General features: G+C 42.8%; 1 long non-coding RNA gene across 1 annotated transcript in view; it reads left to right on the forward strand.

Moving 5' to 3' along the window:
- LOC120243245 overlaps positions 1-20,609 on the forward strand; it is a 53,651-nt gene extending 33,042 nt beyond the window's left edge. Inside the window, exon 3 of the long non-coding RNA XR_005531255.1 lies at positions 20,258-20,609. This is a non-coding gene — a long non-coding RNA (uncharacterized LOC120243245). The remainder of the gene's footprint in view (positions 1-20,257) is intronic.
- Positions 20,610-27,318: the final 6,709 nt, after the last annotated feature.

Below are 27,318 nucleotides of genomic sequence, written 5' to 3' on the forward strand. Positions count from 1 at the left end.
TCTTTCTTTCTTTCTTTCTTTCTTTCTTTCTTTCTTTCTTTCTTTCTTTCTTTCTTTCTTTCTTTCTTTCTTTCCCTCTTTTCTTTTTTTATACTTTCCCAGTTATCTTCAATAGGAAAACTGGTCTGAATTTCCTAGGTCACCTATTTTGCCATGTTCAAATTCATCTGTGCCAACTAACTCACTAAGGTCATACATCTAATAGTGCACATAAGGCTGGCTACAAAAAAAAAACTGTTCTCTTTTGTTTGACACTAAACTGTCCTTTTACCCTATCTGAAGGGGAAAATACAGCAACAAAACAACAGTGACAAAAACCAGAGCATTTGAAATTGAACCAGAGTTTTGTATTGTTAGCTCCAGATGTTAAAATATTTTTTTCTTAATACTCAACTGTGAATCCCTTAAGGATGTTCTCTAAATCTTGTTCATCTTTGTATCATCAGCACCTAGCGCAGTAAGTGTTCAGACAGTATTTATTTAGTAAAGAAGAGAATCAGTAAAGAGATAAAATATACAGAATGGTAGTGGAGACAGTTTCTACATGGACCAATAGGCTTCTCAGCCTAAAGCCCCCCTAAAAATTATATTGCAGAGCATCTTCTCTAATTTTCCTTTTCAAGAAAGTTTTTAAGTGGTATGCGTGGAAAATGCCTTCAAATTCAGGGTTCCATTTTCAACCCCTCCAAGTCTTGCAAGAAATTCTCAAATTCAACACTAGTCTAGTTTCTTTCCTGGGCTATAGAGGACTATCAGATGATGGACTGGTGCAGGCGACCAGATGGGCCTACTCAAGACAATTCCGTTTCAACATGCCTTGAACTAAACTCAGCATCTGTTGCTCCATTTCTAATTACTTTTCTTTCTCTTTGTTTACTACCTCAATTGGTGCCAATGTTTCCTTGCAGTTGCCTGTACTGGAATCCTAGTGATCATCCCTTATTCCATTCTACCTCCAAATTACCAATTTTGATGAGTTTGGGTACTAAATATTGCTCATATTTGTTCCCATACTGGATATTGTCACTCTGACTCCTTTAATGTGACTTCTCATGACTGTTCACCTGGAGTTCTTCACTGGCCTCTTAACTGATCTCACTTCCATTCTCTCTGGACCATCCTCCATAAAATGATCTAATATCGACATTGCATTGTTTAAAGCTCTCTGTGCTTTCCTGTCATTCACAGGCAATCTAAGCTCCTTGCCACAGTTTGTAAAATTCTTTATAACCAGGCCCTTGCCTACCTTTCAAACCTCATTTCCATTGTCACCCCCCCCTTTTTTTCATTTCATGGTCTTAAATTACTAAATATATTATGCTTCTGAACATTTCTGTTATTCCTTCTGCATGAATTTCTCTTCCTTGTGTCACTTCTTCTGTTTAATTTGTACTCCCTCTTTAAAAATTGGTTTCCCTAGCTTCCCTAAGCTATTCCAAGTAACCCTTCAGTGTGCTTTGATGGCAGAGTTCAAACACAAAACATAATCTTCTACTGAAAGTATGGTGCTTACATCTCACTTTCACTTACTGTGAGAAACTTGAAAGTGCTTCAGTTAGTGACAGTACTTACTAGATCCTTAAAAACCTCAATAGGTCCTCAGTTCTTCATCTTGAAGAATTTATTTGAATAATATTCTTTAAGATCAATAAAAATCAGAATGCATATTGTCTAAGTGTTTTGGTTATTGCACGAGGTGTTTTGTTATATTGTTTCTTGAGCTTTATTTTGTCTCTTATTTTTTAATACTATTAATAAGTGTAATATTATATTTTAAATGTCTACTATACCTTCCACATCATTAATCTCAACTTGTTTTATTATTTGAAAAGTTTATTTTTCATATAGCCCTACAGGTGTATTGAGAGTGAGCTCTAATTTTCTCTTTTTAGAGCCCTCACATATTTTGATGTTTATTTTTTAATCCTCCTTGTCCACAGAAAGAGACTTATGTTTCTTTACTATACTCCATAGCATGGAGCTCCATTTATTAATGTGTTACCTTTCTTATTAGTGGCATTGGAACCTACATTGCTTTATGTCTTCATTTTTTCTCCGTTTTATTTTTCTCCTTTTATTTATTTGTTTATTTATTTTTAAATAGTTTATTGTCCTGTTGGTTTCCATATAACACCCAGTCCTCATCCCCACAAGTGCCCTCCTCCATGTCCATCACCCCCCTTTCCCTCCCTGCCCTCAGTTTGTTCTCGGCATTCAAGAGTCTCTCATGGTTTGCCTCCCTCCCTCTCCCCAACTATTTTTCCCCTTCTTATCCCCCATGGTCCTCCGTTAAGTTCCTCCTAATCCTCCTATATGTGCAAACATATGTTATCTGTCCTTCTCTGCCTGACATTTTGCTCAGTATTAACACCCTCAAGTTCCATCCATGTTGCTACACATGGGCACATTTCATTGTTTCTCATTGCCATGTAGTATTCCACTGTATAGATAAACCACATCTTCTTGATCCATTCATCAGTTGATGGACACTTAGGCTCTTTCCATGTTTTGGCTATTGTTGAGAGTGCTGCTATGAACATTGGGGTCCATGTGCCCCTATGCATCAGCACTCCTGTATCCCTTGGGTAAATTCTTAGCAGCGCTATTGCTGGGTTCTAGGGGAGTTCTATTGTTAATTTTTTGAGGAACCTCTCCACACTGTTGTCCAGAGGGGCTGCACCAGTTTACATTCCCACCAACAGTGTAGGAGGGTGCCCATTTCTCCACATCCTCGCCAGCATCTAGAGTCCTCTGATTTGTTCATTTTAGCCACTCGACCGGCATGAGGTGGTATCTCAGTGTGGTTTTGATTTGTATTTCCCTGATGAGGAGGGATGCTGAGCATCATTTCATGCGTCTGTTGGCCATCTGGATGTCCTCTTTGGAGAAGTGTCTGTTCATGTCTTCTGCCCATTTCTTCACTGGATTGTTTGTTTTTTGGGTGTAGAGTTTGGTGAGTTCCTTATAGATTTTGGATACTAGCCCTTTATCTGATATGTCATTTGCAACTATTTATTTTACATTTTAACTAATTCCTTATATTTGTGTCCTGGAACCATTCCCCTGATTCCTGAGAGTAAAACCCTTCTTGCAGCACAAAGGAGAAATTCCCTGGTTGATTATTCCAGTTGCTGAAGCAACAGTTAGTTTTGTTCTCCCTGTCATCAGTTCTGGGGATCACTGTCAACCTTCTTGACTTGGTTTAAAAATCCCAGCGTCTCTTGCCCTTCTGACTGACAGTAATGGCTGTGCCTGTCACCAGTGGTTTGAAGAGGCAACAAGAACAAAAAAGGAGTGGATGACTTTTATAATCTCTTTGCTTCTATTTGGTGTCAATACTTTATTTTCTTTTAACTCATAACCCTCAAAAGACAATAGAAAAGGTCATTAGCCCAGTGTCTGACAGTTCAGATACTAGCAATCCTGCAGAATGATGTTCCCTCCACTGGTTTATTCCTTGTGTCAGATTGCACATTCCAAAAATGACCACAGCCATATTTCTCACCCTATATGCTATTTCAGCACTTTGTAAGCTCCTATGTTAAGAAGCAAAGTCTGTCTTCTCTCCCTTCAACCCTGGGTGGGTCATGTGACTACCTCAATGAATATGACATGGTACAAGTGACACTAAGTTATGAGGTGTAGGTTATAGAAGGCAACCCATAATTTGGAAACTCTGAATTGAAATGTGAGATGCCTAGCTTCTATGCTTCAAGGCCATGTGCAGATATCATATGGAGGTAAAGGAACCACAGCTCTTTCAGTCCCCAGTGTTGTGTCTTCCCACCCAGGTAACAGAAGTGTGAGTGAATGAGTGAACCTTAAGTAGATCCAGTTTCCATCCTTTGAGCAGCCCTAGCTGATGCAGGGTGAATCAAAAGTTTCCCTCCACATCTTGCCCTAATTGCAGATGAATGAGCAAAATAAATGCTATTGTTCTAAGCCAGTAGGTTTTGGAGGGGTTTGTCATACAGGAATATATATACTGAACACCCCTCATCACCAAAGTTTAGACACAGAGCTTTGATTTGATACCTTTTTTCTAAATCAGAAGGTGGAAATTTGAGATTCTAGATGTGCCCTCAGATGGCAGAGTGGAATGGCAAGTCAGAAGGTTTTAAACTCTGTGTTGAGGCCTCTGTGTGAAAATAACACAGGAGATGCTTTGTCGGAGCCATTTGGAAGCTGGAGAAGGAAAGAGGAATTGAAGTGGACCAGAAGGAAGAGAAAAGTGTGACAAGCTATTCCTGATACCTCCATACAGATGGTAAGAGACTACCATCCCTTTCCTCTGTTGGTTGTATTACCACAGTCTCAAATCTCCAACAAAGTGTTCACTGATGTACAGAGGAACAGAAAGCTTTACTTTTCCTAGTGCATGATTCTTCCCATAGAGAAAGAACTCTTCCCTCTTTTCTCACTTGCCATTTCCTATTCTTTTTTTTTTTTCTTTCTTTCCTTCTTTCTTTCCTTCTTCTTTTAAAGGGCATCAGGCCTTAGTAATCAGAAGAAAGGTAAGGGTGACTGTCCATGGTGCTGGTCTAGGGTTACTGTATCTTTTGAATGCCTCTTGCTCTTGACAAGCTTTGAACCTTCACAGAAACTCATGCCACTTACAATGACAAAGGCATCATAAGTCCCTACATGATGTAGGATTTGTCACTAGGTTTTATATATTTGTTGTAGGATATGATATAAAGAATAAAAATGAAGGCCACCACTTGTTCATTTCTTTATTTTAATACTATAGAGATATGTGTGTGTGTGTGTGTGTGTGTGTGTGTCTGTGTCTGTGTCTGTGTCTGTGTGTCTGTGTGTGGCATGTGTATTTATTCTTTTCAAAAGAGCAAAAACTAAAACAACACTCCTGGAGGGTTTTGAGGCATTTCACTCACTGACAATGTAGCATTCCTCATACTGGACTCTCAAGTATGCTTATCAGAAGTTTCTTCTGAGTGTTTCACTGGATATTTTTGTTCACTGTTACTGGATGTGGGCATATGCATTCTATGTGTCTTGGAAAGGAGAGGCTGGGAACACTTTGGTTAGGGAACAGGGCCAGAATCTGGGACATACAGTTGGAGGGTCAGTTGGTCTACCTTCTTCTTTCCTCCTTTATATCTTCCTTTCCTCTTTCCATGTACTTTTACTGCTGTTTAAGATCATATCCTGGGATGGAAGTGGAGGTACAAAGAGAATGTCAATGACAAGGTTCTGAGGGAGCAGGATAGGCTTCTACCTCCCATTATGTGCCACAGTTACCCAGGTGGCAGCTGTGGTGAGGTGGTGAGGAAGAGCACTGCATCTAATGCCAGACCTAGGTTCAAATCTAGCCTCCAATGTTTGGTTGCTATGTAACAAGTCATGAAGTCACTTTTTCTCTCATCTGTAGAAAGATAACATGCAGAGAATTGTGAGGATTAAATGAAATGATGTATTAGGAAGATTTTTGCAAAGTATAAACACTCTACTAGTGAAGGGTTATCCTTTCTTGGTGGGGCCTCAAGGAGCCATAAGAAATGGTGATGGGGGGGGGTGCGGCTCCTGGGTGGCTTAGTCAGTTAAGTGTTCGACTTCAGCTCAGGTCATGATCTTGCAGTTCATAGATTCAAGCTCCATGTTGAGCTCTGTGCTGACAGTTCAGAGCCTGGAGCCTGCTTTGGATTCTGGGTCTTCCTCTCTCTCTGCCCCTCCCCTGCTCATGCTCTGTCTGTGTCTCTCAAAAAATGAATAAATGTTTAAAAAATGGTGAAGGGGTGAATCTAAGGGCTACTGAAGTCTGTGGAAATGAGGAAACAGATGAGAAGAGAGATATCCCCAGAGGCAGAGGATTCCTGCATCAGAGTTCCTGGCAACTGGGTCTCATGGGGCTTACCCAGTGGAGAGAAAGGAAAGGCTTACCTGGAGGTGTACATTTGTGCAAACCAAGTCAGCACACCCAGCTAAGAGCTCAGAGGGGATAACAGTTGCATAATAGCAGCCTTGTACCCAATACTGGCTAAATGCCATGCACTGTGCTTTACATGCTCATTTAGTTCTCATAACAACTCTATAAGGCAGATGCTGCTAGTGTCTTTATTGTAAAGAGGAGAATGAAGCTCTGATAGGTACAAGAAGTTTCTTAAAGTCACATGGACAGCAAATGGCATAATATGGATTCAAATCTAGGTTTTTCAGACTCCAAAGCCCTAGCCAGCAAGATAGAGATGAAGTTTATTTTTGTTTTTAATGTTTTTTTTATAATAAGAAAGAAAGTCAGAAAACCCACCATGAGGCAGTAACCAAAGCAACATTCAAAGAACCAGGGTGAGCAAAACGGAGTGGATGGAGGGACAAGTAAAAAGGTCTGGATGAGCAGAGGCAATGTGCATCCCTGTGCAATGGTTCAGGGTGGGCTGGATACATTCACACGGCCACGGACAGAGCAAGCTCCGATAGCCCATTCTTATGTAAGGACTAGGAAGTTTTCATCTTGGGTCCACTGTGGCTCTTGTTCTTCTCTTTTCATTATAATTAACAGAACAAGTGAATGGGATAGAAGGCACTCACCAAAGTGTGTTCCATGGAACATGAGCTCTGTAGGATGGATATGGATGTCTTAGAAAGAAGGGTCAATTGTATTCACACCAGTTTAATGCATTTACTGATCACCCACAGCAGGGCTATGAACTACAAAGTCAACCATGAACAATGCAGACCAAGTCTCTCAGAGCTTGTAGACTAATGGCCAAGTAAGTTTGGGAAATATTACACTGAAGTGGTATAGGGTCCTTTAATGCAAGCATTTCAGGCATTTATTAGGATAACAAGCTTTGTAACTTTCTGAGAGTGGGTAGAATATGCAAGGATCCCCCAAAATATCTGACCATGGAATCCTCCTTTCTTTGCCTTAAGGTCTCTTGAGGCCATGGGGGTGCTATTCTACAGCCCAAGCTCGGGGGCAAGGCTGGAGCAGATAGAGAAAGAAGGACAAGCACCACTTCCACCCTCCTTCATTTCATCACAATATTGGTAGCGTGCCCAAAGGGAGGGTGGGTAACATTTAAGCACCAAACATGGCATCCAGGTGATGCAAGTACGGAGTATAGTGGTTCCATTTGTAGATACCAAGTAATGGCTACCTCTCTACGCTGAACTCTGATGAAGTCAGGGCCACCCAGGAATTGCTGTAGGCAAGCCCAAGGGGGTGAGCAGGATTGAGACACTGATGTTGCAGGAGAGAGAGGCATAAGGTATGGTGACTGGGAAGGGGCAAGGCCCTTCCTTCTAAGCCATAAGAAAGAGGGAGTAGGATTTCTTGTCAGTCTTGTGGGTGGACCTAGATGGCAGCTGTACCGATGTGGGTGGGAGGGTACAACATGTCCAGTCTTGTGGATATAAACAGAAGCGTTCACTTGAGCCAGCCATGGGGTTTTATATGCCAGCATCAAAGTTTATCACTCAGGCAAACAAGCCAGGGGAAAAGAGCTGACAAATGGCTAGCGTTTTGTTTTTCCTTTCCCAGGAAGACATTTTGGTCTTGGTTACCCTCTGGGTTTTTTCCTCTCTGTCTCTGATCTCTCGCTCTCACGCAATGTTCCCTGCATAGACGTTACATAACAGCCGGGACTGCAGGGAACACCTATACAAGAGGGCATGACAGTTAGACAATGGGCAGGCAGAGGCTGCCCTGAGAAAACGGAGTCATTCATGAGCTGTGTGAGAGGCGGCTCTGTTCCCAGCTTGGCTCACTGGTAAATGAAGTGTGCTAGAGACAAAGAGGGGAACTTTACACTCACCCAATTTTCCCACAGTGGCAGGCTCACAGGAAAACAAGGCACTAGTTGGCTTAGAGGAGAAAAGGCAACCATATCCATAGACTTCGCTTTCTCTCTCAGATCACTGTCTTGTGCCAAAACCACAGAATAATCACCCAGCAAGAGAACAGCAAGGCTAACTTGGGGTGAGCCTAACCGGCAGAAGCCACTGGGTGCATATGGGTCCACCTTCTACTTCTTTCTGTTTTCCTTACCGCTTGATGGGTTTTCATTTCTGAATCAGCTTATATTTTACCTCTGTACTAGCTTGCTAGTCTGAAGGGAAAGAATGTTGTCAGTCAAGATGATTATTCTGAGACAGAAATAACAAGATCTTCTCTACGTGCAGGGTGTTACGCAGAATCAAGTGCGTGTTTCTGTACATAGGCGCCAGCTCACCTGTTCCTAGGTGCTCTTTGGCCTGAGGACAGAATGGCCATTGCTCCAGGCCTGCATCTGGAGCCATCTCTGGAAAATATTTATCTGCTTGTCCAGGGCTCTTCACATGGGGGTCTGTACTGAAACTGTATGTATATTGCTGCCTTGATTTATAAACCACAAATGCTGGCAATCTAACCAAATAGTTATGAGTGTCCTGTATTATTTTACAAAGACTACATTTCATGCCAAGAAGCTACCTGTATTATAATAAATATACTTTACAATGTCGAGACCCCAACAAAGACCTACTTAACTTTGTACAAAGCTCTTATCCAAATTACCTATTTAAAGAGGTATTGGAGTCCATTGTAGAACAATTTAATCCACAACACAATTCCTCCCACTAGAAATTCTGTAATTATCCTCAGATGCAGAGTGGGATCAGATCCTGCTGTGGGATAAGTTTTAATACTGTAAGGTATAAGATCCCTTTTTACCTACCATGGAAGGCCATCTTCATACCCAGTAGTAGAGGATTCCAAAGATAAAAAAGAGAAGAGAATCAGGAGATGTAAATACTTCCTGAAGGATAAAAAGGCATTGATGTGATCTAGTCTGTGATAAGTGTGCATGCAAAATAGACCTGGGTGTGTCTGCTCAGCCTGATACAGGGAAGCTCTATCCTTCTGGGCACGAAGCCTATAATGTGAGCAGGTGTCAGCTGAGGAAAACAGTGGTGAAATGCTCTGGAATCAGACAATGGGTCTGATTTCAAAACTCGGTGGCTATGTGATCTCGAAGAAGTTATTTACTTTTGTTTCCTCAACTGACTTAATCACAGTGGGCACCGAAAGACCGAGTGGATATGCTGGGGAGTTTAAGAAGGCAGGCTATGGGACACTCCCTCTCTGTGGCCATGCTTAGCCACTCTCTTGAAGGCAGATAATCGGAGAATAGGTGGCAGTCAGTGTTTTTCTGAGCATTTATCCCATCCCAGGTACCATGCTAGACTTGAGTTACTATGGCACTTGCAAGAGAGTGAGGGACAGAAGGGATGTGGTGGGGTTGGTGCCCCCTCTCTGAGAATCAAGACTGGGAGTGTAGAGGAGCATGCCTAGCTGGAACAGCGGGGGCTAGGGAAGACTTTCCAGAGGAGACAGTACCTAAGCTGAATCTTGAAGAGTGTGTAAGGCAGGTGAAGGATAGGGTGCACTCAGGCAGAAGGGGTAGAGCACGCAAGAGCGTGGAAGGCAGGAGAGCCTGCATATTTGATGAGCTGCAGTGGCTCCCTGTGGCTGGGGCATTGGTAGAGGTGGCAAGATGGGATGTGGTGAGGAGGAACCAGGATGCAGACAGGAGCCAGATCTGCACAATATTCCTAATTAGTGCCAAGATGTCATTTCTCCCTTCACAATGCCTTCAATAGAGAGGTTTACTGCTCCAAATATTTACTGATTTTTTAAAAATTTTTAAAAAAAAAATATTTTTATTTATTTCTAGGAGAGAGAGAGAGAGAGACAGCGAGAGCAGGGGAGGGTCAGAGAGAGAGGGAGAAACAGACTCAGAAAAAGGCTCCAGGCTCTGAGCTGGCAGACAGCACAGAGCCCGAAGCGGGGCACGAACCCACGAACAGCGAGATCATGACCTAAGAGAAAGTCGGACGCTTAACCGACTAAGCCACCCAGGCGCCCCTATTTACTGATGTTTTAATCCTTCAAACAGAATGGTAATGCAGAGAAAGCTGATGTTTTCACATCAGCAGTTCCTATGATTACCTTTTTCTTTCCTATTTGAGGAGGATTCTTCAGGCAATTAAGTTTATGGGTCTATAACTATTTACCTTCCCCCTAGTGACCGTTGAAACTGATCTTTGGTGAAAAAGCTACTTTTCATCAAATTTATCTAGATCATTCATTGACAAGTCTATTGACCACAGGTGCTTTTCAAAAAGGCCTCATCTTTTAAGCTTAGCTGCCATTGTTGAACTATTATTATATGCCCGGCACTATGCTAAGTGCTTTTGAAATATTTTTATTCAATCCTCACAGCAAATCAATGAAGAAGATGGTGGTATTATTTCTCTTATTGGTGAGAAAAATGAGACTTCATAAAGTAACAGCTTATACATGGCAGAACTGGGATCCCGTCTCTTTGATTCCAATTCACTCCACTGCTATTTTAAAATACTTCTGAGGAAAACAACTTAAAGCAAGGTGTATGGGAGTTGCTTCACATATTCTTAGGCCAGGAAACAATTTTTTCATTGCAGAAAGAAGGCAGGAAAGCCTTGAACATCCAGCGAATGTTCCAAGAAGGGATGGGGGAGATATGAGGTCAGCACATAACTTCTATCCACCACGTGAAAGCCTGAATCAATATACTTCTGAGTGGGGTGCTTGGGTGGCTCAGTCGATTGAGCATCTTACTCTTGATCTTGGCTTAGGTCATGATCTCACAGTTTGTGAGACTGAGCTCCTTGTGGGTCTCTGTGCTGACAGGGTGGAGCCTGCTTCGGATCCTGTCTCCTCTCTCTGCCCCTCCCCTTGCTCAAGAGTGTGGTCTCTCTCTATCAAGTAAGTACTTAAAAATAATAAGACACCACTCAGAAATTTTAGTGCCAATTTCTGTAAAACCCCCGTTCTCTAAAGTATGGACATTAGTTAGTAAGTGTGTCAGTATTGCTTCATTAATCATAAAAATGTGCCGTATCCATGTAAGAAGTTATCCACAGGGGTAACTGGATGAGATATACGTGCGCTGTCTCTAATATTTCTGCAAATCTAAAACTGTTGTAAAAAATAAAGTCTATTTTTAAAAAAAGCAAAAACAGCTTGTCCTACAAAACCACATACATATTCCAGAAGACTTTTTACTCTTAGAAGCTATCAGAAGTAAGTGATATACTATACTTAAGATTATGGCCTGGTTTGGGGCGCCCGGGTGGCTTAGTCGGTTAAGCGTCCGGCTTTCACTCAGGTCATGATCTCGCAGTTCGTGGGTTCGAGCCCCGCATCGGGCTCTGTGCTGACTGCCAGCTCAGAGCCTGGAGCCTCTTCCAGAGTCTGTGACTCCCTCTCTCTCTGACCCTCCCCTGCTCATGCTGTCTCTCTCTCTCTCTCTCTCTCCTAGAAATAAATAAAAAAAAAATTAAATAAAAAAAAAAGATTATGGCCTGGTTTAGACTCAGAAGTAATTATTAATGACTAAAGTTTAGTGCAGAAATTCCAAAATCGCACACTGGAGTGTGTATTTCGAAATCTTGCAATATGTGTACCAGTGATTCCTAATGCTTTCTAAAAAAAAAATTATAGACAAAGCTTGAGTGACAAAAAAATGTGTGTCACATACTTTTTAACTTTCTTTTCTGCATTCTTGGGAATTGAACTGCATGTTGCTGACCCAGACCTCTGTGTCTATCCTTTAAGAGCTGTTGAATTGCAGTCATATAGCCTGGAGCTGAAGAAGCGGCTTCCAAAGGGCTAACCTCATGAATACAGGTTCGTGGGCTGACTGGTCTTTTTACTCCGTTAGTTCAGAGATGCATGAAAGTGTTTTCTGGTACTAACATCCCATTCGGAAGCATGGTTGGTGCAGCCTCACTGGGCTATCTGCCCTGTGTTAACCAGATAAGGAAAGCATGTTTTATGGAGAAACCAGTTCCCTTGGTCAGGATTATTCAGCTTCACAATACTCATCTCCACTTTCCAGGTGGAGATCAGAAGGATCCAAGGAAGGATGGTTCTTGTTCAAGGTTGTATGGCCAGGGAAGAGGCCAGCAGCAGGGCAGAGGGAGAAAGATACCCAAAAAGGCTCACTTTCCAGGACTACATCCCAGCCATAGCACTACTCTCTTTTTTTAGATAGCAACATAACAAGGCATGTCAGTGTGAGTTTAATTGTCATCCAGAAAACCAGCAGAGGTAGATGACCTCCCTCACAGAAGCCGCTGGATCCCAGGACCAGGGATTTTTATCCTTCCAGACTAGGAGGGTTTGGCCATATGAAAGGAACCAAGCTTTACTGATTTCAGACACACGTTTCCCTTCCTAGCCAAAGGTCATCCTGAAGCAGAGTGAGAAGCCAAAAGCTTCCCTTGAAGAAGAGGACTAAGACCTCAGGTTGGTTCAACGCGAGGGCAACTGATTACTTTCACAGTGTGGTTACATGCAATACTTAGCAAAAGTAGTTCTCAGGGTATTTAGTTTTCCTCTCATATATTCCTTCTCTTACCAGGGTTCAGGGACCTATTGACTAGTCCCTCTGTGGATTAGGATCTAGAAAAGGCAATTCCTTCTTTGGTTTGTGCTTCATCAGAATGCGTGTGCAAGAAATATGTGGCAAGAATGCCCTCTCTGTCTTCCTGGAAGTAGCTATCTATCGACAAGATCTGGCACCAAGGTCATCAAAAGTCAAACAGCCACCCAGACCCTTGGCTTGTGAAGGGCTCCCTCCACGATTAACAGAGAAAGAAGTGAGGGCCAGGAGAGGGCACTGGGCCCAAGATTCCATCCAGTTCAACCCCTCACTCCTAGGGCAATCTCACCAACCAGTGAAGGGTTCTGCATAGCGGAGCCTCTCCCTCGCCCTTTCTGTGATAGAATGAGCGAGAGGTGGACATGGTCAGCCATGCTCCAAAGCCAGCATTGGTCCCTGGGAAGTCTTGTGCTTTGCCAAAGTGATGTAGGAAAATTAAGGGAAGCCAGTAGATTCCAGGAACTTAACAAAGTTTAGGCTATGGCTTAAGGTCACATTGCCTCTGTGTGACCAAGCTATATCTCCAACACAGTTCTATCTGACTCCAAAGTTCAGGATCCTTCTACTTGCGAATTTGAGCCTGACTTGGGTGTGGCCAGTTAAGGCCTCAAAGGGGAGACGTAGGGAAGCCCAGTGTTAAACAGATAGAAAGGTATAAACTGCTGAACATTGTCAACACCTCAGAACTGGGACCTCATTTCAGATATAACTGTGCTAAAAAGTCAGAATTTACACTTAAAAGCTCTAGTGCACTTGCTTTAGGAGCCATCGAGTGTTCTTAACCATCCAGTGCGGAAAAAGAGTAGAGTTCTGAGGATTCAGCTTATTTCCCCACGTCACTGACACATCAAAGGAAAAGCTCTTGTAAGTCCATTTAGGTGGGTTAGGTCTGAGGGATTTGCCTGGAATCCCTGAACAGAAATAAGTATTGGTCATGTGAGCAGTGTGGTCAGGCCCTTTCTGACCTGGGCTCTAGGAGTTACTTGTCCAGCTCAGATGTCGAAATAGCCTAAATGAATTATTCACTTTGGAGGGTGAAAAACACCCACCTCCCCCCAGATTGTCAAATGGAGTTTTCCAGTATAAAATGTCTTAGTCATTTGGAATCAGGCCAAAGTAAACTCCTAGTGCTGACCCACCCATACTTCGGAACTGGCTGGAACTGGAGAGAGGGAAATCCCAAAAACACATTTAAAAGCAGCTTGCACTTGGCCCTCCCCTCCCCCTGGGCGGCTCTGCTCCAGGTGAGGGAGGGCCTGAGGAAAGCTGAGGGCAATGCACAGGTCCCCGACCTGCGGTCAATGGCATCACTGTTTGGTTCCCGGCGCGAGTGGAGCCGTGGCTTACATAACAGTCTGACAGGGTGTGCAGCCGGGCGGAAGCACGCGGGTTTCCAGCAGCGTATAATCATCTTTGATTTCTCTGTTTGTTCAGCAGCTTTTATGTGGTGGGGGAGGAGGGGCGGGATTCGGACACACTGCAATCTTCTGTTTCCTTCTGCGGAACAAACAGCCCCAAACAGATCCCCACCACCAGGGACTTAGCAGCTGCCACACAGGTCTTCTCTAGGAGAGGACCTGCACTGGAGCCTGGCCCTGGCCTCAGAAGGCCGGCAATCCGTCCCAGGTCAGGCCCTCGCCAGGTGCCCACAAATCCGGTGGGCTACCGGGAGGCAAGGGTCCTGGTTACGGGTAGTGCCCGACCCTGTGTGTCTTCTTGGCTGTGAGGCTGATGGTGTCCTGCTCTGATTATGCGTGTCACTGTCCCATGCCACATCTTTCCAGAAAGGCAGTTTTTCAGGCCCTGTGCCTTGCTAACCAATCTCTCTCACTCTCAGTCTCTCTCTGCCATCACCTCAGTGTATATACCAGGCTTCTCATGCTAGAATCCTGGGCACCTGGGAGAAACCAACGTGGACAGTTTCATTTCACTTAATAAAAACAGATTTCCGGCATATTTTGATCCTTGTTTGCCTGGAGTTGGGCAGCAACTGTTCCCTTTAGGAGGAGCACATACTCTCCACTGGCTGTAGTGCCCACTGGTCCCTATTGTCTTGCACCCAGAGGTCTTTTCATTGACATATTTGACTTTTCTGGTTCTTGCAGGCAGTTTTTAGGATAAATCCCTTACTCCATCTGAACTGCAATCATCTGATATTATAACCATCGCTAGCCTCTCTGCTTCTCCCAGGAGACTGTGAGCTTCTTGGGCCGGGGCCCAAATTGATCATTCATTTATTCATTCACCAACTGTCTATGGAGCCCTCACTTTGGGCTGAGTGCCAAGTGCTAGTCATTTTGTTAGGAACATAGTATTCATTATGGGGCTCCCAGTGCCTGGCACCTAGCACATGTTCTGTATATGCGTTTAGGTTAAATTAATGCATGACTAATTTTTCCTTGTGTAGCCTGTTGATCTTGGCAGTGTGATTCTTTTACCAAATATGCCCATGCTCTTAACCTTATGAGGTTTACTGATAGGGAACACCTTATTTTGCAAGTAATTTGCATGAACTTGTGTAATGCTGTTATGCTCAGATATTTCCTTGTGTTCAGGTATCTTCTAATCCCCAGCTTGCATGTCTACCTCTGTTTTTGCCACTCCCTGCCCCATCTAGCCACGCTGAACTACTTGTATAATATGTCTGTGCTCACCTCCCTCCTGGGACCTCCATACCCTTGCTCCCACGGTCCTCTCAGTCTGGGATGCCCTTTATCATGTCCTTTGCATCCTTAGCACTGAAATCCCGGCCGGCTTTCAGTCAACTCCTAAGACAGCTCTGGTACCACCTTCTTTCAGAGCCTCCCCTGAGCCCCTCCAGGATGAGATAGGGGCCTCTCCTAGCTGTTCTCATTTTCTGTGTGCATCTTTGATGAGTTCATCTCCATCACCATGCTGATAGTCCCCTGAGGACAGGGACGGGCTCTTTTCATCCAGAATTCTCAAGAGTCAAGTACCTAATAAGAACTTTATATGTAGAGTCATGCTTGTAAAGGAGACCCTAGACTGGCTCAGTGCTTATTTTCACAGCACATCAATGCATACGCACCCTCCACTTTGACATTTCCCTGCAGAATTCACATTCCTGGCCAAGGACCCAATAAGATTCTTGCTTTGTACAGAGCCTAGCTCTCTGTTGACATGTCATGTTCTTTCCCCATTGTAATTACTACCCCTGCTCAGTGTGTTTTCTCAAGCTTTCAGTGTTTGAGTACATGAAATTCTTCTGCTCTTCATATGAAAACAAGGCCATCTGTTCACTAAATGGGAATTCTGGAAAGCTTCAGAGAAGCAACCAGGTTTTTGCTAGAGAACAGCCCCAAAATACCTCAATGGGATTCTGGGTGGGAGGAAGATAAGGTTATGACTAGAAAGACAGTTCTTAGTTTTGCGTGAATTTTTTTTTCCTGGCCATGTTCTTGTCTTTTCTCCAAGATCTGTTTCAATGGGACCTATGCCCCAGTGAAAATTAACATCCTTCTTACCTCTCAGTCTAGTAGCCCTCAGGAAGACAATAGTCTCTAGGAGCTCCTGGGTCAATCCTGTGTGTTAAACATCCACAAAGCACTTGTGACTACTGTATACACACCTGCAGGGAGGCACTATAAGACATTCAACAAGGCCAACCTTGTAGGCGAGTTGGAGAGGGGACACTTGTGCGAACCACAGTGGCAAGAGGCAAATTGAAATGAGTGGTGTGATCACAGTCAAACCAATTGCTGTGCAAAAGCAGGAGGGACAGTTCATTCTGGTGTCACCTCTGTTTTCAGACCATTCACTGGTTCTGCGTTGTTCTCAGAGTGAAGGCCATCCAGATGCCTTTATAAGGTAGGCAAGACTTTCTGTGATCCAGGTCGTGTCTCCTTGGTGCCTCCCCTGACCCACACTCACACTTGGTGCTCCAGCTTCTGGGATTCTTGTCCCCAAATGAAGCATGCTTTTTTGTCTCTCTTGGCATCAGCAGTCTTCTTTGCCTAGAATGTCCTCTTCTTTTTCCACCCTGACTGTTAGAGTCAACTGGAGTGCCCAGGCCTGGAATGACCTCTCAGGCTGCTGTACCCACGTTTCCTCTCTGCAGGTCTGGAGGATCCTGCGCACACCTCTCTTTCCTCCATCAGAGCTCTTTCTATCAGACCCTGAGCTTCCTGGGAACGAAGACCGATTCCCATCTGTATAGCTTCAGAAAACAAGAAGATAGAAGGAACCTAATATATATGCATTGAGTGTCTGTCAAACATTCATCTTGTTGAATGCATAGTGTGATAATCAGAGAAATCTTTATGTGGCAAAATCCTGAAAAATGAGTTTTCCTATAACCGATGGAGAAAGGGAAAGGATATTTCAAAATGATAGAACTTATGTGGATATATTTCACAGGACTCACTCAATACTTATTGTTGGCTTGGCAGAGTCTTATAAAGTTACCCTTACCCCTCTAATCCAACCGTTTTACTCCTGAGTATTTATTTACCCAAGAGAAATAAAAACACACGTCCACAAAAAGACTTGTACAAGAATGTTTTTGGAAGCTTTATTCATAGCAGCCCCTATCTGGAAACAACCAAATATCCATCAATAACAGAATGGACAAACAAATTATGGAATATTTATGGCATATTACACAGCAATAAAAAGGGAAAAAACAAATAAGACATGGTAAAACCTGGGTTACTCTCCCAGACATGTTTAGTTTAAAAGTCTGGTAGATACAAAAGAGTACATATTAAGTGACTGCATTTATAATGAAGTTCAAGAACAGACTGTTTACTGTAAGGAAACTTTAACTCAGCTAAAACAAAACAAAACAAAACAAAACAACAACATTTCCTGAGTACCAACCATGTCCCTGGCACTCTTTTGGGTCCTGTTTGCATTCCCAGTATGGCAGGGGATACATTAGAGAGCAAAACAAAGATCTCAGCCTCGTGATGCTTATAGCCTTCCAGGCGGACTTAATGTGTTCAGTGCAAAAGGACAAGCTTCTGCATTGAAGCTGCTGACCTCCCCAAGGGCTTGTCAATGCCAGAGCTGGGGAGTGCTCAAAACTCTTAACCAGGAGATTTGATTGCATTGGCATTTTGTTAGCAGTACGTTGAAACATTCCAATGATATTTGCCTTACCTAGTGATAATCAGGTGTGTGCAGAGGGGATGGAGCACCAGGCTTGTTTTATCTCAGAACACAGACATTAGGGATTGTGGGAAAGAGTGCTTCCAGGAGCGGGCTCTGTGCTAGGAATGTAATGCAGACTCCATATCAGAGGAGGCTGAGTGGAGGAGGGCCAGTGTGCAGGCATGCAGGTGGAAGAGATGGAGGGTTTGGCTGCCTGTTTTGGTGGTTTTAACTAGCAGCTGAAGTCAGACATCGAAAACAGAGCCATTTAGCAAAGTGCTTTGTGGCAAAACCACAAAAACAAAACTTCAGAAAAACATTGTAGAAAGCCAAAAATGCTCCAAAGTAGACTGAAGAAACAAATGTGAAAGTGGTCATTTTTCATAAATGAATCCATTTAGATTGAGATGGAAAAAAAAATCAATGAGTTTGTTGTTTGTTTTGGTTTGGTTTGGTTTGGGGCAGATGCTTAGCACAAGAAATGTGGGGATATTTTAAAAATGAGCCAATCGATGACTTACATTACTAGTAGTAAAGTACCGCTGCAAATCGTGCTAAAGGATGATGCTTTTCAGTTCTTGGGGGGGGGGGGTGTCACTTAAGGAAGGTATCGTGTTCATAATTTTGGCAACTGATGAATGGTGCAGAGGCCAGCAGTGCTGAGCTAGTCTCAGGCAACAAAGGGAATGTGCCCATGCTGACTCATACCCAGGCCAGCCCCCACCAGACTTCCGGGGACTGTGCTCAAATCTCTTCCAAGTCTTCATCAGCCTTCTTCCCTCTGTTCATTAATGTCATATTGGGGCCAATCCTGATGAACGGGGGATTGGATGGAGGACATGAGTCATGGAACTCAGGACAAGTCACATGCAATTCCCGACCTCTTTGTAATTTTTATTCTCTAGTGAAGGTCAACATAGACTAGAAAAATAAATGCAGGAAGAGCACCTTAAGGAGCTAAAGGAGCATGACGGTGCCAGTTATGTGCTGTGTAACTTGTTGGCTTTCTCATACCAACCCTTCTAACACCACATTGCCTCCTCCCTCAACCCCGCTTAGTAGTGAATCCCTAAAGAGGAAGCATTTTTGTGAGTGATGCTGCCCTTTATCATCAAAGTTTAATTTCTAGAAACCCAACTTGTTTCAGTCACCGTCTAAGTTATTTTGAGCATAATGGTGTGAAGATTTTAACAGTCTTTATACCTTCTCTGCTACTGAACATCGATGTGTCAGAAGGAAGCATTTTAGGAAAATACACTTCAGAATTTGTAAGATTGACCCCTGGACTAGTTAATTAGTTCCAAGAATGTTCACTGTAGCTTTAAGATAGCCAAATAATATGGAATGGATTAATTAAGTACCATACATAGGGATATAAATCATTGAAATAATGCTGTAGGTACTCATTGGAATATTAAATGGAGAAAAATGAGGCTGTACAGCTGGGGTGGGGGGGGGAGTTGTGCGCACATATGCATGCATAGTGAGTGTATGGGTCCAAAAGAAAGATGAAGCAAATTACTAACACTGGTTGTCTCGAAAGGGTGAAATTTTAAAGTTTTAAAATTGCAGTATGTTTTACTTACCTGTATTTTCCAAATATTCTATAAGGAGTATTTACTGAGTTTTATGATGAGAAAAAACATTTTGAAGAGAAAGTAACAAAATATATATTAAGAAGTCAATAAACTTTGAAAACATAAACTATCAATACATGATTCTCCTCATAAAAAGCATCATAAGGGATGGCCTCGATTTTATTCATTTTATTCGTTTTTGTTCTTTTTCATATTTATGTTCAGCTAAGTGCATGATTAAATGCACTTTTATTTTTATGGCCCTATAAGACTTTCTGTATATGGTAACTCACATTATAAAATAATGCTGACAGAATTGGAACTGTAGCCTTGATGTAGGAAAATAAAGTCACTGCCAGGGAAAACACAGGCTGGCAGGTGCCTGCAGCTGCTCCAACATGGGCAAAGACAGGCTTTATGGGAATTTTTTTTTTTTTTTTGTCATGGAGAAGTGTTATCTATGGACATTTTACATACTTACTGTGTTTCGTCATCCAAAGGATTCAAGTTAAAGATTGCAAAAAAAGCTTCCATTTGAGGCATCCCAGATGGAAAATACTAATGTTTTTAGTTCTGTCCAGCTGAGGTAATTGTAGTGCCTGTGCATTTCCCATATTTCCACACTTCCTACTCATACCTTAAAGGAACTGTTGGAAAGATCAAGAAGAATGATTGGAAAGATAGGCCAGAAGAAGAGAGTAGATTGAAGTTTTTCTCTAAGATCTTCCCCTCAAAAACCCTTGAGTAAGACCCTTTCAGCTCACCTTTACAGCCCTTAGCAAAACTCAGTGGGGGGGAAATGGAGGCCTGAATGATTTGTTTTCCCATCTAAGAAGAGCCAGATATTCCTCTCAATCCTTCAGTCTTACAAATTATAAGAATAAAGAGAATAACAGAAGTAGAAATGAGCTTGTTTTGCCATTGATGATCCATGAAGCCCAGGGAACATAACCTCTCCTTCGTAAATTGAAGCAATCTCTGTCTTTCAAACCCCTCAATTCCCTAGGCAGAGCACGACTTGATGAATAAGTGTACTCCAGATACATAAATGTGGTGTTATGAGAAGTTCTGGTGCTTGTAGGCCACCTACATACTTGCAGCTTCATTGAATGGCTTTCTCTCTTTTCTGCTCTCCAGTGGATATGAACGCTCTGGCCTCCAACAACAAACAGCATGGTGAAGAAGGGCAATAAATCCAAGGAAAGAAAAGAAAAAGGTCAGCAGTCATGGAAGGAAGAGCCAGTGAGCCATAAGGGAAATGTGAAACCTGGAAAGCAAACACGGAACAACGTATGAGAAGTCAATTTTGTAAACCAAAGGGCACAATGTATCTGCTTAGATTATATTAATTATTATGTACTTCCTTGTGAGGAGAGGCTCAGCTCAGGTCTCTTAAAGAAGTTCTGGTAACCGTGGATCTTTAGGATACACCTGTCATGAAACTAGTCTTCAAACCGAGAGCTATTCACAGTCTCAAAGTTGACGCCCTTCCCAATCCTGACCACGTAGGTTAGCTTGACATCTTTCTAGAAAGTGATTTCTTGGAAAAAGTACAAAAGTTGATCAGAAGTCCCGGGTTTGTCTTAACTCTGTTAATCACAGGCAAATCATTCACACGCAGAGACTCCGTTTCCTCGTTTGTAAGTTGGGAGGATTAACACCACCCTGCCTCCCTCCTTGAGTGACTATGCACTGAGAGTCCATTGAATGAAGGTGAAGGTTGTGCCACTGAAACCGAGTTTGGCAATCCCCCATGCATCGTCTGCAATGCTATGCACAGGGTAGGCGTGCTTATGGGTTAAGTAACAACAGAGTGATTATAACAAATGTAGGCTGCTCTCTACATCTGTCATCGAGAGATCAGGTTGCAAAACATAGATCTTGTTTCAGTGTTTGTTTCTGTAAGTTTCAAGCAAAAGGGTCCATGGCTTCCTTTCCCTGCATTAACCCTGACACCCACCCACTAGGCTTGGGCCTCATACCTAGCACGTACAGCCTTCGGAGGAAGGTTTGACAGCCACTGCCAATGCCATTATGGCCACTCTTTTTCTGCTGCATATTGTAAACACAGCAATCACAGGGTCTTCTTGTACTTGATGTGCAGTTTTCCCAGCACCTTACACTTGGGAGTACGTGCACCAGAAAGAAAGGGCTATTTGGGGTCTTGAGTGCTTATTAGTGCAGTAATCGGAACACTCATGGTTTGTCCTGCCAAGTGTCCAAAGATGTGACATTAAAATTTTTCCATTTGGCATTGGTGGCTCAAAAGGTGAGTCCTGCTGGCACATAAGCCTGGAGCGGAAGAGCTGCAGGTCACTCCGATCCCTGCTCCTAGGGCCATCATCTCCCTGTCCATGATCATCAGACTTGCATTTCCATGTGAATGAGCCAAGGGAAGAGAGTGTTTCTGAGTTTTATGGGTCTTTCATTCTTTTCTTTTCTTTAAAAAGTTGGACCAGAAACCCCAGTCCTTTCAGCCTTCTTCCTCTCCCTGGAGTCCTGCTGGTGTGCGTTACCACTAATAGGGCCTTGGGCTCTGCCAACTCAAAATGAAGAACAGGTCCATGCTGCATCTGTGGCCTAATGAGGAACCCTGAATGGAAATGAGAATCAAATATGCATTGAAAATACTCGGTTCTCAGCCAGGTTGTCCCTCCCTCGCCCCTCGCCGTCTCAGGGTCCTGAGCCCAGTGCCAGCAGAAGGTGACCTGCCAAACTGATACCCTGTATAGCCTGGGGAAGGGCACTCACATGGGATCTGAAAGCACACTCTGAACTCATTTTCCGTCTGCTTAGCAGCTGCCAGGGCAGGGGATGAAGTGCAGGGGCAAATGGAAATGGGAACGGGGATCACATGACTGAGCAGAATGAAAAACCTGGGGGGTAGGGAGCAGGAAACCAGACATGGTGGTGGGGGGGGGGGTAGAAACAGCCTGAAAACTCATTATTAGGAATTTCTCTCTCCTTTGAGTATTGATTGGGACATTTTACCAGCATTTTTAGTGGAAAAAGAGCAGGGGAAGGGGCATAGCAGAGAAAACATGGTCCTAGGCCTGGCCCTGAGACAGGTTAGCTCCAGGAACTTGAATGAGTTCTGAGTCTCAGCTCCCTAGTGTGTGGAATGGAGATGGCAATCCAAGCTTGACCCGCTGCCCGAGTGCATCGTAAGGACTTTATGACATGCTATCCACGGAAGGGCTTTGTCAACTAGGGGTCCAGCAAATGTGAGGTATTGTTAGATTACTAAAGATATTTTTAGGCAAATGAATGTATTGGAAATCTAGAGGTAATGAAGCTCAGTAAGCTGCTGGGGAGTTGGTTAGGTAGGCATGAAAGTGGGGAACCCTCCAAATTGTGAGGGTTCAGCTAATAAAATAAACACTCAATATTAAAAGACAAGTTGTTTCAGGTCAAACTTAATGGAGCAACTTAAGAGTAGCCAAAGTGATATCCATGTTGTTAAAGAGCATGCTGACAAAGGTGCATTGCCATCTTGAAAGACCGTGGAGTGGAGCATGGACCATGTGTGTCCAGAACAGCCTAGAGGACTGAGACATTACTATGTGGAGATGGGCCACCATGGCTTCATTCTCTTTAGACCATCAAGCTAGTTTCCTTCCTCAGCTTCATGTTCACCAAACAGATCATGTCCTAGACTGCATGGAGAGTTCTCCCCAGCAATAAATGTGCAATCAGAGAACTTAGCAATTTTCTGTAAAAGCCAGTACATTTTTTTAACTATGTCTCTGTATACATCAGCCCCCTATGACTTTGATTTGTATAAATCATTTCCTTCTAGATCCAATCTATGGCACTGACATGATTGAATTTTAGACCTTCAAGGCTAAAGAGGAACTAAAGCTGAATATGGGAAGATTCCAAAAGGTCTGCTAGCTTGTATGATTTCTGGACATATAAGTAGCATCTTCTGGACCATATACCACTTCCCTCTAGAATATAGCAGCTTTGCTCATCTGAAAGGCTGACCTGGACGAAGGTTAGGGCTGGAGGAATGCAAAGAGAGAAAGAGGTTTCAGAAAGGCCTTGTTGATAACAGAGATTTGAGTGGGGCTCAACAAGCAAAGGAAGTCAGGCCCCATTGAAGCCTCCAAGGTGTAGAAAGAGTGAACTGGGATAGAGATAAGAAGGAGAGTGTTCCTGACAATACCACGAGGGATGGAAGATTGGTATAAGGTTGGCCAAAATCACATGGAGGTTACTTTCCCTCCCTCCCGGACTCATGGAGCTGTCACTAATCAGTATCAGCTTTCCTTCCTTCTGAGAACTGTCAAAATCTTAGAATCCTTCTCAACCTAAAACATTGCATAAACCACCCAAGTAGGTCAGATCTATAAATCGTGAGATGTCATCCTGGAGCGGATAGTCAAAGTAGTTACTCAACAAGTATTAATTGGTTAATTGCTGATAATAACTCTAGGAAAAATTAGTGCAGACAAATTCTTGGCTCCAGAAAAAACAATAAATAAAACAGAGCAGCTGACTTTCTCTGATATTTAATCTCCAATAAGGACCACAATAAAATACAGAAAGGTATGACATTCCCCAGGTATGCTGTGTCTGACCGTATTTCCTGTCATATTAGTGGAGGAGGAGAAAAAATTTTGATGTAAGCAGAAGCTAGTGATAAGCTCAAAGTATATACAAACTATGCTCATTTAAGATCCAGTTGTCTTCCTAAGTTTAGAAACTCAGGAAGCTATTATATGCCTCTCTAATAAAGATAACCCCTCCCACTGCTTCCATAAGCATATCTCTATCATTATTTACCTAGATCAAACTAGACAAGAAGCCCTGAGTGTCTGCCATAGACTCCTGCTGAGAAAGTGACGCTAGGCTTTTCCTTCTGCCTGAATGGCCATGGTTTATATCATTTGTTATGAGAGATAGCAACCCTGTTCTAGCTGATTGCACTGAGATACCTGAACTTCTTTACAAAAGCCACTCCACTCTCTCCTACAGTGACACTCAGTATGTCTGCAGATGTACCCCTTGTTGTAGAGTATAAAATTGCAGATATGGGACACTTAAAGTACTATTTGGCTCCCAAGATTGAGGATGAAGAAGCATCTTAGGCATTCTTAAAATCCAAGAAAATAAAATTAAACTCTTTTGAGAACTGCTTCTGAGATGCCAGCATGTACTTAAGTCTCTTCTGTCACCAAATTTGTACCTCTCAGTACATATGTAGATATTTTATGTAAATAACCTATTTTTTCCTCCATTCTTTACAATTTGTTTAAAGAATAAAGTCCAAAGTCAAATCTGGTCTTGTTAACCTAGAAATCTCTCTGCCTTAACCTAGAAGTACTCGTTTTCATAACAAAAGGGTTTTGACTATATAAATGCAGTTTTAATTTTTTTCAATTTAAATAAAAGTTATTTGGATTTGAAACATCAAAAAAAAAAAAAATGACTGGGGCCCCAGTCAAAGGCAATCAAGAGTGGGATGACTATGATGCAGAACAGTCCCATGCATAGTGCCATGGGGAGAAACTATCCAGCAACTGTCCAGCAACTATCCAGCAACTGTCCTCCATATTGGATAGAAAAAATGCAATCGCATCTGCTCTTAAAGAGCGTGGGAAGTACTCACAGAGAAGGCAGGTTGCAGGAGCCACTGTAGTAACCTGAATCCTATCCAATGGCTCTGCTGCTCCCTTGGGTCCAATCTAGATCTACTGTGCATCCCATTATGATCAATGGATGGCACTGAATCAGTATGTGAGACCCAGAATGATTGGAACAACTAAGCATCTTGCCCAGCCCCTTACTTCCCTATGAATTCCAACAGTAAACCTCACTTAAGATAATCTAGCTATATCTCTCTCTTGCATTCTGAAAGAGCTGTACTAATATGCCATGTTGTGACATTCAGATCTTAAAAGATTTCAGAAGGACTTTGAGAGGTCATCTGAAAATCATAAATTATTCTGATAATTTCACCCTACAAAATGCACCCAATATTTTAAACCTCATCGAAAGCAATTAAATATTCGAAAAATCAAGTATATCATGAAAGACCTATAAATACTGATAGGCATTTATGTATCACAATGTTCCATAAGTACATCTATTTGGTGTTTCACCACTTTGAGGAAAGAACAAAGACTTCTTAGGGCAGCATGAGCAGGTGACATGTGTTCAATATTTCCCTGGAAACATCTATCCTTTCTGTCATGCTCTTTCCATTTATACTGATATACCCTGGTTTCAGGACTTGACATTTCATGCTATATCTGGTCATACAGATGTAATGACTAGTTCCTCTGATTTTAGTTTATGTGTCCTCCAATTTGTCCTGCATGCCAGTCATCCCTTAGAACTACATTCATGTCACTTCTTGGCTCAAAATCTATCTGTGGCTCCCTATTTCCCATGTTGGCTCATTTATAACCTTCTTTCTGGGTCTGTATCATCCAGTCTTATTCCTGGCCATTCTGTACTCTCTCCCATCTCCAGCCAGCCAGTGATTCATGAAGATGCTTTACTCACTCCTTTGTTTCTGCCCTCACTCTTCATGTCCCCTTCCCTTGGCACAGCAACCCCTATGCATAAATCTATCCCATTCTATCCAAAGACTAACACAGGTCTCATCTTCCACATGAAACCTTCTCTCATCACCTCCAATCCTCACTGACTTTCTCCTTCAGGAACATCCAAAACTTACCTTTTTTTGGTCACAGATTTGCTCCCCTTCATAGAATCACTGCTTTTCTGTGCGGGCCAGTTTCAGCTCCTGGAATGGATGGTAAGCTCCTTGACTTTAAGCGTGAGAAAACTATTGTCTTGTTGACACTGAATAAATAAATATCTTGAATGTTTCCCATCACCCCCCAAGGCAGCTTTAGGAAACAAGATTGTATTAGGAATGGCATTTTACTAAAAGAGAAAGTGGAAAATTTGTTTTATTCTCCTATGGCCAGTGTTCAGCCTGAAAAATAAAAACTACTGAGACATTTCTTAACACCAGAAGGGCTACTACAACAGCTGCTATTAGCTATAAATAGAATCCGTAACAAAAGCATGCATGGGACACAGTGCTATTAGGAAACAAGAATTCCCAGAGACCAGACATTTGGAATCAGACTGTGTGCTAGAAAAAGCATTGGACTGGGGTCAGGCAGACTGAGCAATCCTGGATTTGCCACTCAATAGCTGTATTGCTTTGGTGAAGTCCCTTAACTAAGTATCACTTATCCGAACTGGAAATAGAGCATGTCAGAACAGGGACCTCTGAGGTTTGCTCAAGCACTAAAATCCTGGTGTTTGTTGCCATGCCTGGGCATGATTTCACACTAAGAAGGAAGCTTGGGGTTATTTGAGAAAGGGATTTGAACTATGCAGTCTAATTTAGAGTACCGTCAACCTTCTGTCCTCGGCTTTTGGTCTCCTTTCTGGCTAGGAAAGCGGCTTCCCGGAGAACCCAGGGGGAGGCCCAAGTTTAGCCCCACCCTTGGACTTGGCATAATGTTTTCAAACTACTAACTAGTGTCTGTAAAACTTGCCAGTTGGCTTGTAAGATGTTCTTATCAATGTGCTTATTTCCTTTCATTTCATTAACCTTGAAGTTGAACCCAAATTTGCTTTGCTACTTTCATTCTTAGCTGACTGTTGAGTAAGTTAAGACTCTTGGAGCCTTCTATTTAACAGAACCTGGATTTTTCTGTCCTAGGAGCTGCCCCCTGCATCCACAGTGAGCTCCTGCCAGTTTGGGCCATAATCCCTCTTCTTTTCCCTAGTTAACATTGCAGAACATCTCTGTGAACTACAATGCCATAGCCACAGAGTTTAAATGGAGTTTAAATTCCACAAGGAGATTACCAGAAAATGGAGCAGCTGAGTGACTGAACTCTAATTCAGTGGTTTTATGAAATTTGGGACGTGGCTTAGCAGCCCCTACAGTCATTCTGGATCACAGTAGTTTGAATGACATGCCTGCCTCTCAAGGTTACAAAGGCTGCTTTGAACGCCACCACCAGGCCAGCCTCCTGCGTGAGCCTGCAGATGTGGGAGATCTATCTGACATGCCTCAAGAACACTTGGCATGGGGATGTGTCTTCATTTCAGGCATATCCACTGCTGACATGAATTCAGTGACCCATAGTTATTAAATCCAAGTCTGGGGTGTGAATGCTTGCTCTGGAGAAGGACTGCTGTGGGCCAGGGGTTTCTGGAAT

The sequence above is a fragment of the Hyaena hyaena genome, unplaced genomic scaffold (genome assembly GCF_003009895.1).
Source record: "Hyaena hyaena isolate Hyena2069 unplaced genomic scaffold, ASM300989v1 scaffold_337, whole genome shotgun sequence".
Classification (NCBI taxonomy): Eukaryota; Metazoa; Chordata; class Mammalia; order Carnivora; family Hyaenidae; genus Hyaena; species Hyaena hyaena.